A 15,027-nucleotide genomic window follows, 5' to 3' on the forward strand; every position below is an offset into this window, starting at 1 on the left:
CTCACAGAACGGGGGTCTGGCTATACCTTCTTCTGGAAGGGTAAGCCTGCTGCAGAAAGAAACTGCACTAATGGAGTTGGCTTTGCCATCTGCCAATGCATCCTACACAGGCTAACTGAAATGCCTGTTGGGATCAATGAGCACCTCATGACGCTCCGAGTCCCACTGAATCACTCACGCCATGCCTTCTTCATCAGTGCATACACTGGATGCAGAGGATGACATCAAGGAGACCTTTTATGCCGACCGTGACAGAGTGCTAACCTCTATCCCTAGAGAAGATAAGATTGTCCTCCTAGGTAACTTCAATGCCAGAGTTGGTAGAGATGCTGACATTTGGTAGGGAATCATTGGGAGAAATTGACTAGGCAAGTGTAATTCCAATGGCCTACTTCTCCTCAGCAAGTGTGCTGCAAACAACCTACATTTTCACCAATACCTTGTTTAAGCAGGTCGAAAAGTTCAGGGGTTCTTGGCAACACCCACGATCCAAACACTGGCATCTCATTGACTACATCATTGTCACAGAAAGAAACCGCCGAGATGTTCTCATAACCGGAGCCATGCATGGCTCAGACCGCATGGCTCAGACCATTGAAACACTGGTTATCGGCTCGTCAGAGCCAAGAGCTCACTTCACATCGCCCCAAAAGGCAGAGGCAGCAAGCCTCCAGAAGAGGTTTTAACACTAAGCGTCTGGGGCAGCTCGAACATGGGCTGATAAGCAACCAGACAACAAACAACCCAAATCCCAATACCGAATGGGATATTCTCGACACTGTCATGACAAAAACCTACAGAGAGACCCTCGGCCAAATCGAAAGAATACACCAGGAATGGTTTGTTGAAAATAACCTGCAAATCAATGTACTCGTCGATGATAAACATGTTGCTTTAACTGACTGCCAGAACAACCCTCAGTCTCGGACCAAAGCTGATACCTTCCGCAAGAAGAAAGCGCTAGCCCAGCATAAACTTTCGCAATCTAAAGAACGACTGGTTTAAAAATAAAGCATGACACATAAAAGTTTGCATATCAACACAAGATGTGCGAATTTTTCAGTTCTACTAAAACATTTTATGGGCCAGTCACTCATGGCGCAGCACCCTATGCTCATCCGGCGGTAACTCCCTAATTAAAGACAAAGAAGGCATCCTTCAGCTCTGGAAAGAGCATTACCCTTAGCTGCTCAACCGAAACACCGATGTGGAAGTCCTGACTACCCAGCAGGTTCCTCAGCATCCAGGGCTGACTCACCTCAGTTATCCTCCTTCCCTGGATGAGCTAGCTACTGCCATGAAATAGATGAAAAATAACAAAGCCTCAGGGCAGGATGGAATCCCAGCCGAGGTGTACCGTATAAAGCAGGAGGACCTCTGCTTCCAGCCGTCTCCACTCTCTCCTGGAGAATATATGGGAAAAGGAGGAAATCTCCCAAGCTCTTAAGGACGCCTCCATCATCAATATTTATAAGCACAAGGGAGATCGGTCAGACTGTGGCAACTACCGTGGAATCTCACTGCTGTCTGTAGCTGGCAAGATTATTGCCAGAGTTCTCCTAAACATACTTATTCCTGAAGCGGAAAACTTCCTCCCAAAATCTCAATGTGGCTTTAAACCATCACATGGCACCACTGACCTGTACCTGGCCTTCATCGACCTAACCAAGGCCTTCAACTCGGTCGACAGGGAAGCCCTCTGGCATTCCTCAGCCGTTTTGGCTGCCCACCAAAATTCATCGCCATTGTGAGACAAGTCCATGATGGCATGAACGGCAGTGTCCTGCACAATGGCACCCAGTCTGAGCTCTTCCCCAACCAAACGGGGGTTCAGCCACACCTCCACCATCCATCCAGCTTAAGAGTACTACCCTCTCTAATGTTACCCTCTTTCGGTATCTCGGCGCCCACTTGTCCACCACCGTGGATATCAATGAAGAGATTCAGTATCGGATCAGATGTGCATCTCAAGCCTTTGGCAAACTCCATACCCGTGTCTTCAGCTGTGGGGAGCTGACATTATCTACAAAGTTGCACATATATCGAGCAGTGGTCCTCCCCACTCTGCTCTATGGCAGAGAGATATGGGTCACATACAGGAGGCACCTCAAGGCACTTGAAAACTTTCACCAATGTAGTCTACGTTCCATCCTCCGAGTTCGCTGGGAAGACAAGAGAACAAATGCCAGTATTCTCGCTGACACCAACTGTAAGAGCATCGAGGCTACCAGTATCCATGAACAACTATGCTGGACTGGCCATGTTACCCACATGGACAACAGTAGACTGCCAAAGCAGTTACTTTGCAGTCCCCTAACGAATAGTAAATGGAATGCTGGTGGGCAACTGACAAGTTATAAGGATAGTCTTAAGATAAACCTGAAGAAGTGCCAAATCGACCCCCTCGCCTGGGAGACGATAACCCCCACACTGTAACGCTTGGAGGAGCACCACACGAGAAGGTGTCAATACGTTCGACTTAGCCCGACTGCATACCGAGGCAGACAAGCGCCAACGCCAGAAAGACGCTACCTTCGCCCCTTCCGCGACCTGTGGTGTAATGGTCAGCACCCTCGCCTCGCAAGCGAGCGGACCCGAGTTCGATCCTCTGGCAGGGTGAAATTATGGGCAAGTTTTTTACTCCATTTGCCTCTGTCTACCAAGAAGTAATTGGGAACCTGGATGTTAAACGATTTGAGGATCGTATTCTGGAGTAATGGTTAGCCAGTGCAGTTGGAGAGCTGTCCATTTTTCTCTGACTATTCCGTGACACTGGGTCATGCACTCGTTAACTTAGGGTGTGGTTGTTGTGTTGGCAACAGCTTCTACACCTTAACAAATTCACGCCTAGGAGGCCCTTGGGCCGGCCATCCTCGATTTCGAGGGGCTTCCATTATTATTATTAGATGTAGCCCTCCACACGTGCATTATCTGTGTCCCGTATCGGCCTCTTCAGTAACCTCAAAACTCACTAACCTAGGTGACATCCCTAATAACTCATATCATTGTATCCGAGTGACAGCAAAGTAGTAGTAGTAGTAGTGCGTGACACCAGCTGTCATCATACAGCCATACGGCTGGTCTCTGTTTATCATTAAAGTTAAAAGTTATCACAGAACTACTACTACTACTACTTCTACTACCACCCACACCTTCGCCACCATTTTATTACCTTAAAATTAAATATCCTAATACATAAGTAGCTATCATAGCTGTGTTGAGTTAGTTGAGCTGCAGATCTATGCGGCATTCAGTGACTGTTGCCTCATAGTCAATATCTGCAACTATTGTCGGCTTTGGGACCGATGCTCTAGTTCCCCTGAGGCAGAACAAAGCCGACCTAAGGAGAGAGAAGGACAGTCGACATCTCATCCAGGCTGTAACATAACTTCTGGGCTGCCACTTCTGTTCGGATAGCACCTCCGCAAGTCTGGCGTAGAAGCATCTTGCACTTGGTCCCATCCCACCAGAGGTTGTGAACACCAGAGGAGTGAAGCTGCCTTGATCAACGTTTTGAATTCTCTCCCCGTATGCCCTTATCTTGTCGTTCTCGTTCCTCCTGTGTGCAGCATCGAGAGCTAAGTTACGGTGACATGCGGTCATGGGATAAAAAATCCTGATGTCGAAGAAGGCTCGCTGTCTCCTCGTCCAGAATCCTCGAGCACTGACGTCCACACGGGCTTCGTTGGATGTGTTTGAAGTCCTATGTTGGAAATTCTCACCGTCCAATGGAAGGAGGGTCGGTTCTACCTTGACATCCCGGCAGATTTCCTTCAACATGTTTGCTGTGAGATCCCTTACTTCGTGATGCCTCATGCACATGAAGCCCCCTTTCTTGCACACCATGGCATAATCGACGTCATAGGAAGAGCCACACATGCATTGGGAGGGGAAACCTTCTACTGGCCTACCATATCTTAGAGCATTGGCATCTGTAAATTCTTGTTTATTGAGACTGAAACCATTTGCCCTTATCGGTAACGTAGTTAACCAGTTCGAGGCGCCCACCTCCTGTGCTATAACTACTTTTTTTTCAAATTCTCTGGTACTTGCAGCATCAGCTGCTGCGACTTTTCGCTTTGGCCGTGCTGTCGTTCTGTCGTAATGGACCTTCGAATCTTGTTTATTTCACTGGTATCCACTTCCCCTGTTGCGTTCTGAGCTATTATGTGGTCAGTGAGGGCTGCCGTGAGCTAAACTGAGTTTTGATGTTCGGTGGCAGCCATCTCCTCTGGATTGGTCAATCCCATTCCTCCCAGTCTCGGTGGTAGTGCAAGGAGTGATCTTTCTGCTGGGGTTAAGTGAAGGTGTTTCACTAATTTGGGAATGAAATTGACGCTGATAGCTTCTTCCAGAGGGTGGAGGAGGAGTCCGATATCAGGGATAGTGCGCATCAGGTAGTTCTAGCGATGCTTGACTCCATGGGTGAATGCCACAAAAGCTGCATGTGGCTCTGTGTTAGCAATCTCAGACAGAGCTTGGATTTCCCTAACCGACTCATTCACCTTTCCCGTTACGTACTCGGTCTTGAAGTCCGCCGTGCCGATTACTGCGCCTAGGTGTCTTTGGCCTTCCTTTGTTATTTTGACCTCACTTCCTCCTACTACTACTACTACTACTACTACTGTACTACTACTTTTTTTTTTAAAGTGGCCTCCATCCTCCCCAATAGTCACACCTTCGCCGCCATTTTATTACCTTAAAATTAAATATCCTACTACTGCTACTGCTACTACTACTACTACTACTACTACTACTACTTATAATAATAATTATAATAATAATAATAATAATAATAATAATAATAATAACAACAACAATAACAACACTACTACTACTATTATTTCTACTTATGATAATAATAATAATAATAATAACAACAACAATAACAACACTACTACTACTATTATTTCTACTTATGATAATAATAATAATAATAATAATAATAATAATAATAATAATAATAATAATAATAATATGACTACTACAACTCGTTCCTTTCACTCTCCCTTTTCCCCCTCTCACACCTTTCTCATCCACACACCCCCTCAGTTCTCTCGTTCTCTCTTCATCCACCTCTCCCCTCAGCCTCCCTCCCAAACCCATTCCTCTTTTCTCTCCTCTTTACTAAGTAATTTCACCTTCTTCCCCTCTCCCTCACCCCTTTCACCATCCAGCACCACCCCTCTCCCTCACCACCCAGCACCACCCAGCACCCTCCCTCTCACCACCCCTCTCCCTCACCCCTTTCCTCACTCCTCTCACCATCAGCACCACCCCTCTCCCTCACCACCCAGCACCACCCAGCACCCTCCCTCTCACCACCCCTCTCCCTCACTCCTCTCACCACCTCTGTCATCAAGCAGCACCACCCTTTCTCCCTCGTACCCTCTCACCACTCAGGACCACCCCTCTCTCTTACCCCTCCCACCACCAAGCACATCCCCACTCCCTCGTACCCTCTCACCACGCAGCATCAACGCACTCCCTTATCCCTTTCTGGAGTAGATAGGCAAGGAGGAGAGAGAGAGAGAGAGAGAGAGAGAGAGAGAGAGAGAGAGAGAGAGAGAGAGAGAGAGAGAGAGAGAGAGAGAGAGAGAGAGTACCAATCTCTAATTTCAAAAAATTTAAAAGGAAAAATGTATATGATTGAATTTAAATTACATATATTCACATTTTTATAAGTCAAAGCTGGCCTCTCTCTCTCTCTCTCTCTCTCTCTCTCTTGGCTATCAATAATAACACACATTACCACAATAATACCTCTCTAAATACCACAGACAAGTGAGCCTCTCTACCTCTTTCTATTTTCCCATTAAATTTTTACAGTTTCTTTTACTCTAAGTATTTTCCTCCCAAACTCTTCTAATAATAATTTAACGTATCATACAGAGAGAGTTTGCATAATGAGGCGCAGGTCTGAATATAACTTGTTCCTCTAAACTTGCCACAGATTCAGGTACACGAAGGCTTTACTGTTTATTTAAAATACCACTATCAAGCCAGTACAGTATGTATGTTGAGGAGAAATATAAAATATATTGAATCATTATTTTTGGATTAAACTAAATATCAATTGTTTACCTCCAGCCCATGAACCAACCACTGTTTTGGGGCATTTTGTATCGGTAGTTTGAGGGGCTTTTTGAGAGAGAGAGAGAGAGAGAGAGAGAGAGAGAGAGAGAGAGAGAGAGAGAGAGAGAGAGAGAGAGAGAGAGAGAGAGAGAGAGATGCAAAATTCGTGTTCCACTTCCTGGGGGTGTGGGGTAGAGGCAGGGGGAGGTAGGGAGGAGTACTGGTGGGGTAGAGGGAGTAGAGACAGTGAGGGGTAAAAGCAGTTGTGGGTAGGGGAGGGGTAGGAGTTGTGGGAGTAGGGATAAAAATACTGAGAGGTAGAAGCAGCAGGAGGTAGGGGTAGTAAAGGTAGGGACAGTGAGGGGTAAGGGTAGGGTGGGGTAGGAACGGTGAGGGATAGGGAAGGTGAGGGAATGGGGTAAGGGGCAAGGGACAGGGGGCAAGGAGGGGCAGCGGGAGTGGGAAGTTTCAAAGCGACTCACTGACCTCACCGCTCAGAAGACGGATTGGTTCAAAGTATCCGGAAGAGTCAAAACAAATTTATGAATGAATAAGTAAATAGTTGAGCAAAAGAATTATAAATAAAAAAAAAAAAAATTATATAGATATTTAAAAATAGATAAATAAATATATAAATACGTAAATGGGTAGATTGTAAAATAAATATATACATTAGACCATAAGAGATAGATAAACAACGTGATAAATATACGATTCAATAAATAAAAACGCAATTAAATAGATACGTGCATAAATGAATACACAAATATATTAACAGAATCAGACTTGGTAGACAATGGACGGAATTACTTGGTTTAGCTAAAGGATTAACTATTTATTCTCCATAAAGGGTAGAGTATCACTAAACTGTGTCTACTCGGTATAAACACAAAATAACTATTCAGAAACAGCAACAATAGTGTCGGTGTGTCCAGGAGGCATCAGTATTATAACACAGTGTGTCCAGGAGGCAGCAGCATTATAACACAGTGTGTGCAGGAGGCAGCAGCATTATAACACAGTGTGTCCAGGAGGCAGCAGCATTATAACACAGTGTGTCCAGGAGGCAGCAGTATTATAACACAGTGTGTCCAGGAGGCATCAGTATTATAACCCAGTGTGTCCAGGAGGCATCAGTATTATAACACAGTGTGTGCAGGAGGCAGCAGTATTATAACACAGTGTGTCCAGGAGGCAGCAGTATTATAACCCAGTGTGTCCAGGAGGCATCAGTATTATAACACAGTGTGTGCAGGAGGCAGCAGCATTATAACACAGTGTGTGTGCAGGAGCAACAGCATTATAACACAGTGTGTGTGCAGGAGGCAGCAGCATTATAACACAGTGTGTCCAGGGGAGGCAGTATTATAACACCAGTGTGTCAGGAGGCATCAGTATTATAACACAGTGTGTGCAGGAGGCAGCAACATTATAACATGTGTGCAGGAAGACAGCAACATTATAACATAGTGTGTCCAGGAGGCATCAGTATTATAACACAGTGTGTGCAGGAGGCAGCATTATAACACAGTGTGTGCAGGAGGCAGCAGTATTATAACACAGTGTGCTCCCAGGCAACGGTATCAGAACATAGTGTGTCAGGAGGCAGTATTATAACACAGTGTGTGTCCAGGAGGCAGCAGTATTATAACACAGTGTGTCAGGAGGCAGCAGTATTATAAGCAGTGTGTGTCCAGGAGGCAACAGTGTTATAACACAGTGTGTCAGGAGGCAGCAACAGTGTGTCAACACAGTGTGTCCAGGAGGCAGTATTATAACACAGTGTGTGCAGGAGGCAGCAGCATTATAACACAGTGTGTCCAACAGTATTATAACACAGCAGTATTATAACACAGTGTGTGAGGCAGCAGTAGCAGTATTATAACACAGTGTGTGCAGGCATCAGTATTATAACAGGAGGCAGCAACATTATAACACAGTGTGTCCAGTAGGAGGCAGCACAGTGTGCATCAGAGTATAGTCCAGGAGGCAGGAGTATTATAGCAGTGTGTCCAGAGGCAAATGGTATCCCGTGTGTCCAGGAGGCAGAGTATTATAACACAGTGTGTCCAGGAGGCAGGCAGTGTTATATAACACAGTGTGTCCAGGAGGCATCAGGTATTATAACACAGTGTGTCTAGAAGGCAGCAGTATTATAACACAGTGTGTCCAGGAGGCAGCAGTATTATAACATAGTGTGTCCAGGAGGCAGCAGTATTATAACACAGTGTGTGCAGGAGGCATCAGTATTATAACATAGTGTGTCCAGGAGGCAGCAGTATTATAACACTGTGTGCAGGAGGCAGCAGTATTATAACACAGTGTGTCCAGGAGGCAGCAGTATTATAACATAGTGTGTCCAGGAGGCAGCAGTATTATAACCAAGTGTGTCCAGGAGGCAGCAGTACTATAACATAGTGTGTTCAGGAGGCAGCAGTATTATAACATAGTGTGCTTGTTGGTCATTTGTTCATCAATATAAAGTTGAGCGACAAAGGGGATAGAGATGTGTTTATTATGTCATTATAATCTTCAAACTTCCTCATGCTTTTGTCACTTGTCTCCTTCTCGCCCGGAGTTACTAATATGTGTGTTACAACACTTGATAATAACGGACATACAGCCATACACCCCAACACGCTTCTGTCTCCGTGGAGAAGCTTAAGCTTTATCTGGACACATGACGTTACCTGCTAGTTTAGTGAACTAGTTTAGAACCATTGCCGCCTCGAACACCGCGACCTTCATCATCAATCATCCGCCTCCAGCACCGTCAACACTAACTTATGAGTGCTCTTCATGCTACCACAGTTGCCCATTCTGCTAGCGGTGTTGACAACATCATATATATATATATATATATATATATATATATATATATATATATATATATATATATATATATATATATATATATATATATATATATATATATATATATATATATATATATATATATATATACCAAACTTCACTCATCAATTTACGCACTGTATGCAACTCTTGCCACGCAATTACACAAACACCTGTAACCAGGTAAAGGTGTCGCCAAACATTAATGCTGAGGAAAGTTTTAGGTGTACCTGTATTCATACTTAAATTAAAGCACCATCTTCACCATACAGTGCTACTAGCTTCACAGGAGTTACAATACTGTACCTGTAATCCATGTTCTTTATACTGTACTCATATATGTACTATTTGTACTTCTGTTTTATATAAGTATCTCAATCTGTTCTGAGGCTCAATAAGTAGAGGTGGAAAGTGATAGTGAGGTCCTACAGCGTACCTAAGGGAGGCAGCGTGGCCAACACTGCACACTCGACCGTCCTCACCTCCACAACTACCAAGACGTGCAGCTGTACAACTGGGTATACTTTTGGGGTGACCCTGGCGCCCGCCACCCAGCAACCTTGAGGACGGCAGGTGAGGGTTCTAGCCACACTCCCTTGTACAGTACCTAACAGAGAACTTTTATAGTACAAGAAAAGTCGGGTGAGTGCCAAGATGTGATGTCTTATAACACGTTGAGGAGAGTAGGGGACTAGGGGAGGCAGAGTGTGTGGACGGGGAGAGAAGGGAAGGCAGGGAGCGTGGATGAGGAGAGTAGGGGAGGAGGATGGGGAGAGTAGGGAAGGCAGGGAGCGTGGATGAGAGTAGGGGAGGCGTGGATGGGGAGAGTAGGGAAGGCAGGAGCGTGGATGAGAGTAGGGGAGGCGTGGATGGGGAGTAGGGGAAGGCAGGGGCGTGGATGAGGGAGTAGGGGGAGGCGTGGATGGGAGAGTGGGAAGGCAGGGAGCGTGGATGGGGAGGGGGGAGGTGTGGATGGGGAGAGTCAGGAAGGCAGGAGCGTGGATGCGTGGATGGGGAGAGTCGGGAAGGCAGGAGCGTGGATGAGAGTAGGGAGGCGTGGGATGGGGAGAGGGAAGGCAGGGAGCGTGGATGAGAGTAGGGGAGGCGTGGATGGGGAGAGTAGGGAAGGCAGGAGCATGGATGAGAGTAGGGGAGGCGTGGATGGGGAGAGTCGGGGAAGGCAGGGAGCGTGGATGAGAGTAGGGGTGGATGGGAGAGGGAAGGCAGGGAGGTGGAGAGTAGGGGAGGCGTGGATGGGGAGAGTGGGAAGGGGCAGGGGAGCGTGGATGAGAGTAGGGGAGGCGGGGATGGGGAGAGTGGGGGCAGGGAGCGTGGATGAGAGGGAGGCAGGAAGGGGAGAGTGGAGGGAGTAGGGAGGCAGGGAGCATGGATGGGGAGAGTAGAGGCACGAGCATGGATGGGGAGAGAGTGCGAGGCATGGATGGGGTAGAGGCTGCGAGCATGGATGGGGAGGGAGGCGTGGATGGGGAGAGTAGGGGAGGCAGGGAGCGTGGATGGGAGAGTAGGAGGAGGCTGCAGGCATGGATGGGAGAGTAGGGAGGCTGCAGAGCATGGATGAGGAGAGTAGAGTAGCATGGCTGCGGCATGGATAGGGAGAGTAGAGGAGGCAGCATGGATGGGAGAGTAGAGGGCAGGGATGGCTGGTGAGTATGGATAGGCTGGTGAGCAGATGGGAGAGTAGAGGAGGCTGCGGCATGGATGGGGAGAGTAGAGGAGGCTGCGATGGATGGGGAGAGTAGAGGAGGCTGTGAGCATAGATGGGGAGAGTAGAGGAGGCTGCAGGCATGGATGGGGAGTAGGAGGCTGAGCATGGATGGGGAGAGTAGGAGGAAGCTGAGAGCATGGATGGGGAGAGTAGGGGAGGCGTGGATGGGAGAGTAGGGGATAAGCAAAAGACAGAAGAAAGAAGAGGAATTTATACAGGATTAAGAAGACGTGAATAAGGAGGAGGGAGAAAAGAAATAGAGGAAGAGAAATAAAAGAGAGAAAGGAAGAGAGGAAAGAAGAAGAGAAGGTGGACGAGAGAGAAGAGAAAGGGTATGGAGAAAGCATGGGTAAGGGAAGAGTGTGTGAGAGAAGAGTAGAAAAGAAGAGTGTGGGGGAGGGAGAAGAGATGAGTGAGGGAAGAGTAGTGAGGAAGAGTGTTAAGAAAGGGGGAGAGGAACGTGGAATGAGAAAGAAGAAGAGGGAGAAAAAAGGGTGAAGGGGAAAAGGGGAAGGGAAAGGGAAGAGGAGAGGGAGGGAAAGAGTGAAGAGAGGGAAGAAAGGGGGACGATCTGGAGAGGAAGAATGAAGAGAGGGAGGAGAATTGAGAAGATCTGAAGGAAGAGTGAAGAGAGGGAGGAGAAGGGGAAAGGGAGCTGCTACAGACCTAAAAGTAAATCTCTACTCTGAATTTAGCCACAGAAGGCATAAAAACATGACGCAGCTGTCTGACTCTACAACATAGTAGTCTCAAAGGGGGCGGGGAGAGGAAAGCCAGGTGGGGGGGTAATGGTGGCACTAAGGGGTAACACAGGGAAGGTTTGGTGGTACTGGAGGGGTTTAGGTGTTTGATGGGTAGTTTGAGGAAGTTTGAAGGTGGTGGAGGTTGTTTGCGGGTACTGAGGGGCTGGTGTCGAGTGTTGCTGGTGGTACGAGGTACTTGGCAAATGATGTAGTTTGTAGTGTCAGAGGTAGTTTGCAGTGTCGAGGGGTTGTTTGGTGTGTCGAGGGGGTGGGGGCTTCAGGGTGCTGATGTGGAAGTTTGTAGGGTCGAGGGGCTGTTTGCAGCGAGGGCAGGTGCAGAGGCTGTTTTGGTGTGTGCAGAGGGTTGCTTGGGGTATGTTGAGGAAGAGTAGTCAGAGTAGTTTGGTAAGTCGAGTAAGTTGCTTGGTGTGCTCGGCGATAGGTGCTGAGGCCGGTAGTAAATAAGGAGTAGTTTGTAGTCAGGGGAAGCGGTGGTGCCGAGGCTATTTGGTGCGTCAAGGGAGTAGTTTGCGGTACGAGGTAGTTTGGTGCTCGTGAGGTAGTTCTGGTGTGCCGAGGGGTAGTTTAGTAAGTCGAGGGGGGCTTATGGTGTTGAAATAGGTGTCAGATGGGTTTGCAGTCGAGGTGTTAGTAGTCGAAATTTTGGTGGTGTCAAGGGGGGTAGTTTGGTGGTGTCGAGGGGGTAGTTTAGTGGTATTAGTGTAAAGATGTACATTATTTTCTTTCTTGTTAATGCATGTAAATTGGTATGTGCACATAATATACACGACTACCCAGCTGTTGTGTCGAGGTCGAGTTGTGAAGTCTTCTTGCATCCACCGTAATATGACGACAGATCACACCGTATTGCGTAATCTCACGCCACGTTATGTAAGACCTGACATCAATAAACACAGGCCGCTTCACCGCATCACACCTTCAACTGTCGGCTCGGCTGGACACACCTCCTACCCTCCTGTACAAGATACCCAGAGTACATCTATGTGCTTGTACTCAACGGCAGGCTCTATCTTCCCTCCCAAACCTATCTGAGGCAACAGAACAGAAGACAGTGAAGCAGGTTACATCTACAGCATTCTACCACAGTGCTTGTTGGGATCCTCGACACATTACTACTACCACAAGTACTATACTACATTTTGCTAGTACATTACACCCAACTGTGGCGTCAAAGGGGGCTAGACCATCCAGCCTGGACGTATAGTATGGTGGTGTCAAAGGGGGAGGGGGAGTAGTGTGTTGGTGTCAAAGGAGGGGGGGTAGTGTGTTGGTGTCAAGGGAAGGGGGGGGTAGTGTGTTGGTGTCAAATGGGGTATGGTGGTGTCAAAGGGAGGGGGGGTAGTATGGTGTTGTCAAGATAGAGATATGGTGGTGTCAAAGGGTGAGTATGGCATTAAAGGGGAAAGGAGATACTGAGTCATGCTGGTGTCAAGGGGGCTAACGTCATTATATTACGTGACCTCCAGCCCTTTTCTTACAGTCACAATAACACTCGTACGGACACCAACATTAAGTAGCTGTAACCCCCTGAAATTATAGGTGAGTGAAGGGTGAGTCAGATATAGTGAAGGGTGAGTCAGAATTAGTGAAGGGTGAGTCAGGATTATAGATTGAGGAAAGAGTGAGTCAGAATTATAGGTGAAGGAAGAGTGAGTCAGAATTATAGGTGAGGGAAAAGTGAATCATAATTATAGACCCCAGGGAGGCAGGAAGTTATATGGGATTATCAAGTATTAGCACAAGTGGTAAGATTTGCCACCAATGGTTACACGAGTTGAACCAGAAAGTAATATTTTGGGTGGTGCCATTATCATACCTGAATTAAATGACACCAAAAATATTATTGTGTGTGTGTGTGTGTGAACAGTAATCCATACCAAAAATATTATTGTGTGTGTGTGTGTGTGTGTCATCCGTACAATAACGGGGAGGTCAATATTAATACGGTGGACTAACGGAATAACACAATAATGTATTAAGATAAGGAGTGGGTGTGTCTGCCCCCCCCCCCACCCACCCGTCGGTCCGTATAATAACGGGGAGGTCAACAGAAATATCCTGGGTGGGTGTGGACGGTCTGTTATGGTCTGTGGTGTCAGCGATCATCAGTCCCTCCATCCACCCCCCCTCCCCCGTATTGATTCCCTTCCCTCCCTCCCTCCCTCCCTTCCCCAAACCCTCCCTCCTCCTTCCCTCCCCCAGCCTCTCCTTTCTCCCCTCACCCTCCCTTACTCCCTCACACCTTAAAGCCTTCCCCGTCCGTCCTTCCTTCCCTCACTCCCTCCTTCTCTTCCTTCCCTTCCCAAACCCAACCTTCCTTCCTCCTCTTCTAATTACCTAATTCTCTCCACTAACCCTAAAAATTGTCCCCTCTCATCCGTCCCTCTCTCCCTTCTCCACCCCTCTCTTCCTCTTCCACCTCTCTTGCCTCATCTTCGTAAGGTCAAGAGTTCGATCACGGGCTTGAGAGAGAGAGAGAGAGAGAGAGAGAGAGAGAGAGAGTTGCATCACATCCAACGCCGAACTGCTGGTAATAATCTTTGACCGCTTCAAAATAATAATAAAAAATAAAAAAAATAAAATTCGCAGTAGAATGTCCAAACACGTCAATATCAGGCAGTAGGGAGTTGTCACTGTGAATGTCTGCATCCCCCCCAGTCAAATTATGAGGGAAGGGGGAGGGGGGAGAGGAGGGGGGAGAGGAGGGGGAGAAGAGGGGAATGGGAGGGGAGAGCAAGGTTAGAACAATGGATGAAGGGAGTTGTGGTTCTGAGTCAGTGTGTGAATCACGAATGTTGCAGTTACTTTTTTGTCTCTCTCTTTCTCACCTTTCCCTCCTTCCCTCTCTCTCACCTCTACCTCCCTCTCTCTCACCTCTTTCTCCTTCCCACCCCTCCCTCTCTCACCTCTCCCTCCCTCTCACCTCTTCTTCCTCTCTTTCTCAACTGCAACTTCCCCTCCTCATCCCTCTCTCCCGCTCACTCCCCTCCCCCTCACCTCTCTCTCCCTCTCACTCCCCCTTACCTCTTCTTATGTGATAACTTAAATGATCTCGTTAATGACGTTTTCATATTTCCACCTTTGAGGAGAAATTTAACTTACGACTCGGAATGCCAGACGGGATTTACATTATTGCCAGATGCCGCCAGAGAACGAGAGCGAGTACTACGGGCGTACTAAATATTATCATAAACGTCAAATATTATCATAGTCACAAGTAAACAGCTATATAAACATTGGCCATATTTAGTGCTTCATAACACACATTGAAACGCAACGGCTCTAGCTGAATATTAAACATATCTATTATCACATCTGAAGTTATGTAAACATTGTCGATGTTTCAAGAGTTTGAAAATAAACAATGACACAAAATGGCTGACACAGAGATAACTTTCGTTTCGCCTTTGTTAATCGACGTTAAAAAAATAATACAGATTTAGTGAGATTCTCTTACTCACATCAGTAAATGCACACGTCAAAAAAAAAATCGTACTAGACACCGTGTGAATGTAGCGGAAATTTAATAGAACACACGATATAATCCTGAACTCTGCCATCAGTATAGAGACCACAACACACTCTACCCCAGTTACTGAAGCTCTTGGT

General features: G+C 46.9%; 1 protein-coding gene across 2 annotated transcripts in view; it reads right to left on the reverse strand.

Annotated features, from left to right (window-relative positions):
• LOC121871516 (hexosaminidase D-like) overlaps nt 1–15,027 on the reverse strand; it is a 273,277-nt gene that overhangs the window by 223,259 nt on the left and 34,991 nt on the right. The gene's annotated exons all lie outside the window — the stretch shown is intronic.

Source organism: Homarus americanus, unplaced genomic scaffold (genome assembly GCF_018991925.1).
Source record: "Homarus americanus isolate GMGI-L3 unplaced genomic scaffold, GMGI_Hamer_2.0 scaffold45698, whole genome shotgun sequence".
In the NCBI taxonomy this organism is placed as follows: domain Eukaryota; kingdom Metazoa; phylum Arthropoda; class Malacostraca; order Decapoda; family Nephropidae; genus Homarus; species Homarus americanus.